Here is a 6,000-nt window from a genome sequence, read left to right on the forward strand (position 1 = left end):
CCTTATGTACTCGTACGAGGGCCAGGGAGGTTAGAGCATTCGTTGATCTCATTACAAAATGATAGATGTTATAATATACATAATTATATGGAACGTTTCTTACAGGTCAGCGGACACCCCGACGGTCACTGTTATAAATAAAACTTTCAAACACCACTATAACATTAAAACTTTCACAATTAACACACATTCATTTAAATTTTAATCACCTATATAGGTATTAACCTAAAAAAATATAGGTAAGTACATATAAGTTTGATGATCTTCTAATTGACTTTGTTACCTCCATAAAATACTTGTATTGTACGTCTTGTGCCTATTTTGCGTGATAAAATACCTAGGTAGTTTAAGAGTAGGTATACACCCTGTTTTTATTGAATTCCGTTAACTTTAAGGGAAGATTCTTTAGTTCAAATACAATCAATTTCTCTAAGAAACTAGCCTCTTAACTCTTACGGTTATCGAATTATTAAAAAAAATTATTTAATTACTGAACACGTGTGTGGCATCCCTTATCATTTCCTAATGATATTTGTTTTGACATGTGCCGTCAAACACTTGACAATAACTTTAATGTTATGATTAAGGTCCTCTCACACTAATTAATCCATTTATTATGTATGGAAACGGATTTTTTTTTAGAATTTAACAAAAAGCGATATACAGGGTGGTTCCTGATGATGAACCTAACTGCGTGCCGAATTTAACGGAAAACAAAAAAACACGGTGTATAAGATACAAGACTATGTATAATGTAATACACATGAATATAAACCCATATTTTGTTCTGCATTTGATTGACGGTTAAATCCGCATCAAAACATTTTATAATAAACGTTCTATTATTTAATTACAATTATTTTACTAATTCTGTACATTATAAAGTACATTAAATTTTACTACCTAATATGTATACGCCATAAATCATTCTATATTTTGTTCCTAAATTATTACAAAATATTCATTTAAAAATTTTCCTGTCTATTTATTTGTTTTATATAATTAACAATACATTTGTCATACGTAAGTACCTATCTATTAATTTATATACTTACTTCAGACGCTGAACGTACTTATCACATAATACGAGTATTAGACAGTTTAAGCAAGCAACAAGTGTTGCTTGCCAAAAATGAGCGCAATTTGTTTTTCACCTGTTGCCATATGGTTTTAATTTAATTTATTTATTTGAGAAACAAACAGACGTTTACAGATATTGTTACAGTTTTTTTCTTAAATTTAGACTTGAAGTTTCCTTCTTTTTTACATTGCAGTCTAAAAAATACTAGGTTCATGGGTCATTCACGAGAGCCAGGTTTTTTTTTTTTTTTTCAACATAATCCCCCCCTTTTTAAAGACCGTAAGTACCTTTCAAAGGCGATTAATGAACACTATTTCATATAGCCTTTTTTTCGACTATAATAAATATTTAACCCCTGCATAAATATTTTTCCTTATGATAATAATTATTAGGTAAATATTTTCAAAACTCTGCGAGAGCATCAAAGTTAAAAACGCAATTAAGTAGCATTAAGTTTATTTCACCTCTTCACACAAGTTTTTTCTGAAAACAATTATTAAATATTTAATCCTAATGAGTATTTTTAAAGTCAGCAACGCTCAAAAGTTAACTTAGTTCCTAAAATGAACTTACCTTAGTTTGTCGTAATCACTTATCGCGACTGGACACGGCGCGAGTGACGCGCAGGTGGGACTAGAGTGGCCTCGGCAGTGGAGGGTTGACGCTTATATACGCGCTGGTAGGGGTTGGTCCAAGACGAGACCGCCCAGCGTAGGCGGGCGTAGGTGTAATGCAGGTTGTGGTCCAAATGTGTATGTGACAATTTTTCTAAGACAATCATTAAATAACCATAAATTTAAATTTCAAAAAAAATCTGACCGATTATCATGAAACATGGCTAAGAACACTTCCGACTAATTCAGCTTTCAAACAAAAAAAAAACTAAATCTAAATAGGTTCATCCGTTCGGGAGCTACGATGCTACAGACAGACACGTCAAACTTATAACACCCCGTCATTTTTGCGTCGGGGGTTAAAAATAGATTGATAATAGTCGAATTTTAACTGTCATGACTTGATGACTCTTTTCATTAATGCAACATATTTGAGTTTTTTCGAATTCAAGAGTAGCAGTTACAAATTACGCGTTCTACAAACCTAATACACGAGGGCCTAAAAATCGAAAAATCCGTAATATCGAGGGTTTACTGGTGAAACCCCATAAATCGAGATAACTTGTCCTTGAAATAACAACATTGTGGAAATTGCTTAGTTCGAATTTCAAAAACCATTTTGCTCAACATCAGGTTTCACCAGTAAACCCTCGATATTGTGCCAATGAAATAAAATGCGTACGTACAAGTTACAGGCGGTAATCCTGACTGAGGGATAATTTCAACGAATCGGAATAGTTTTCATGTTTATACAGGGTGAAATAAAAAGGACCGTTCTAACTTTGCATAGTGACTTTTGAGGTCACAATGAACAACTTTTATTATGGGACCAATGCTGAAATTGCGAAAAAAAATTGACTGTGAAAATGTATCCTCCTCCTTGCGTTATCCCGGCATTTGCCACGGCTCATGGGAGCCTGGGGTCCGCTTTGACAACTAATCCCAAGGTTTGGAGTAGGCACTAGTTTTTACGAAAGCGACTGCCATCTGACCTTACAATCCGAAGGGTAGACCTTATTGGAATTAGCCCGGCTTCCTCACGATGTTTTCCTTCACCGAAAAGCGACCGACAAATATCAAATGACATTTCGCACATAAATTCCAAAAAACTCATTGGTGCGAGCCGGGGTTCGAACCCACGACCTCCGGAACGAAAGTCGCACGTACTTACCGCTATAGGCTACCAGCGCAGTCAAAATGTATGAAACAGGCAATTTTTTTTTTGCGATTTCAGCATTGGTACCATACTAAGTTTTTCATTATGACCTCAAAAGTCGCTGAGCAAAGTTAACGGTCCTTTATTTCACCCTGTATGAACACATCGTCACTACTTTTAAAAAAACTTGTATCTTCGTCTGTCAATGAAAAGAAAATTGTAGTAAGTATGTATGGAATGCATATAGACTTACTGCGTTTTAACTTTGAGGAACAGCGTGAGATACGAGATTTTTTAAAAGTAGTGACGACATGTTCCATATGAGGACACAAATGGCACTCATGTTGATAATGTAAAACACAATATTTCGATATGTTCAAATTATCTCCAGTCAGGTTTACCCTCCACCGATAGAAGTGAGCTAAGCCCTTATATGTCAAACTAGTGCCTAAGCCAAATCTTGGGATTAGTTGTCAAAGCGGACCCCAGGCTCCCATGAGCCGTGGCAAAATGCCGGGATAACGCAAGGACGATGATGATGATATATGTCAAATTTTGCGTCATTTTAAAATCAAGAGCATTTTATAAAATGTTGATTCTATCAAGTCTTAAAATCCTTAATACAAATTTAAAATAAATAAAATCGACTACGCTCAGTCATGAAAATTAGTTAAGAAGCCAAACAAAATGAAGACAAGAAGACATACAAAACATTGCAGCTTCTTGCCCAAGAAATTCATTGTTTTTGGGATAGATTTTATAATAGTAAATAATATAGGGTCCCACGACATATAGGAATAATATAGGGTATTAAGGAAGATTCTGGGACCCGTTAAAAGAGACGATGGCAGTTGGAGGATCCGCAATAATGCCGAAATTGAAAAACTGGTAGCCGAGCCAAATATAATAGGTGAAACCAAAACACATCGTCTTCGTTGGCTAGGTCACCTTGAAATAATGGGAGAAGGTCGGGCAGTCAAAAGGGCCTACTTGGGGAGATCGATTGGACGCCATCCTGCTGGACACCCAAAATATCGTTGGGCGGATAGAGTGGAGCTGGCGCGATACCGCTCAAGACCGAGTCAAATGGCATGTTCTTGTGTTGGAGGCCAAAACACGTTGACCGGCGAAAATGCACTGTGAACAAATACGTGAAAAATCCCCTTGGTCTGGGTCAATGATTGCTAAATTGTTGAATTTCCAGAAAACTACTAGGCAATAATTATTGCCAAAATCATTATTTCATTAAAGGACAATTAAATAATAGTGGCAAAATAATTCAAAATATCCACTCCTTGCGGTCCACACGGAATCAACAGACAAAAAAGATGGATGAAAATCTTGTTCAGAGGATGATGAATACTATTTTCAGAAAAGTCCGTAATTTTGTGCATAAACATACTGAATGATTGAAATATATGTGACACGCTATAAATTAATAAACGATCTTTTATATTCTGCAATAAAAAATATTAAAATAATTAATTGAAATACGGTTGTACTCACGTTATTATATCGCTATTGCTGCGACATGTTTCGGGCCAATTCGATAGCGATATAATAACGTGAGTACAACCGTATTTCAATTAATTATTTGAATATGTCTCACGGAAGTTTAACGTGTATAAAAAATATTGTTTACTTTTTTCTTTTCATTTAAAAATTAAATTCCTCCCATCGCGTACCAATTCTAAATTAACTATGCTTTAGGTCTGTTCATTAAATACCGACTAAACATGCGTGATGGAGTCTGTTTTAAAGCATGTAGAGTAATAGGACCCTATACATTCGGTGACTTTTCTCTTTCTGTACTGAGTCTAATATTGAGGCTATAAAATCAGTTTCGGCCACGTTGCACTAGCCGTGGTCACGGAAGACTGACGTCCCAGCAAAGTGTCAACCCGACCAGTGTGTGTGTCTTTAAAAATGTGTACAAAACGCGAAAACTTAACGTGTTATTGTTTAACTTTTAAACAAGCAGCATCATCTGCAATAAAATGCCACTTTGTACTCACGGCCTCTGGATCGATACTCCAGCGCTCTGCCATCTAAGCCACCAAGACTCCAAGCATAGTCAGCGAAATTTTTCCACCATATAGTTCAATGGCTCCTGTAGCGACATCTACCGTAAGAGTATTACACTTTTCAAACGGAAACTGTAGTCTCAAATCATATTAACATTATTCCTGAGTCATGGAGGTATACAGCGTGAAAACGTAATACGGGCGATACATGAATCCAGGCATAGAATTGATTAGTGTTATAATTAATTGAGAGGTTGTTTTGAGTTACACTTAATTTTTACCCCATAATGAATTTCGGAAAATTTCTGAGCAGCAATGTACAGGTAAACGTGGTTGCGTTGACAGTCAATGACAACTGTCAACGAGCGTAAGTGAGCGTAATGCATTACATTGCGGGTCGAATTATTTTGTATGGCTAGAAATGATGTTTCAATTTTAAGTAAAAGTTAACTAGTTATATTTCTTACTATACTCACGTTCTTTAGGTACTACTCGTTACCATTAAGAGATTTGCCCGTATAAGATTTATACCATGTATAAGTAGGTATGTATTTATTATAGTATCGTCGTTTAACAGTTAGCACCCTAGTAGAAGCTTTGCTTAGTTTAGGCACAGTATCGGTCCTACATCCAATCCAATATTGGATGTAGGACCGATATTCCTATACATAATAGGTAATTATATTATAATTATCAAAATTAAAGGCGCCATATTTTACATCCTCCATCTGATATCCTAACAAGGACCTGTATGAAAATAGCCGGTTTGAATAAATAATATTTTGATTGATTGGCTGATTAATTACACTTTTTAAAGAAACATGACTTTTGCTGCGGACTTGCAAAACCCCCGAGGCTCATGGAGATGAAACGGAAAAGTATACTTGAAACCCAAAAAGCACCATAATTTAAAAATACTTTACACTCTGAATAAAAATATAAATAATGGAGTAATCGAAATATTAGTGAATAAAAAAATTAGGTAATGTTTTAAATTTACCTACTAATTTACATGTTAATATAAATATTATTCGCAAAATATAAAATAGGTCAAGTTTACGTCGCTGAAAACTCAATGAGAACAACGATATATGTGTCAAGTTTAACAAACCATGACCACAGTAT

At 35.2% G+C, this 6,000-nt stretch overlaps 1 protein-coding gene across 1 annotated transcript in view; it reads right to left on the reverse strand.

Annotated features, from left to right (window-relative positions):
- Positions 1-1,799, reverse strand: part of LOC125231748 (allatotropin-like) — a 128,727-nt gene extending 126,928 nt beyond the window's left edge. Inside the window, exon 1 of the mRNA XM_048137314.1 lies at positions 1,655-1,799. The gene's annotated coding sequence lies outside the window, so the exon portion shown is untranslated. The remainder of the gene's footprint in view (positions 1-1,654) is intronic.
- Positions 1,800-6,000: the final 4,201 nt, after the last annotated feature.

Source organism: Leguminivora glycinivorella, chromosome 12 (assembly GCF_023078275.1).
Source record: "Leguminivora glycinivorella isolate SPB_JAAS2020 chromosome 12, LegGlyc_1.1, whole genome shotgun sequence".
NCBI lineage: Eukaryota > Metazoa > Arthropoda > Insecta > Lepidoptera > Tortricidae > Leguminivora > Leguminivora glycinivorella.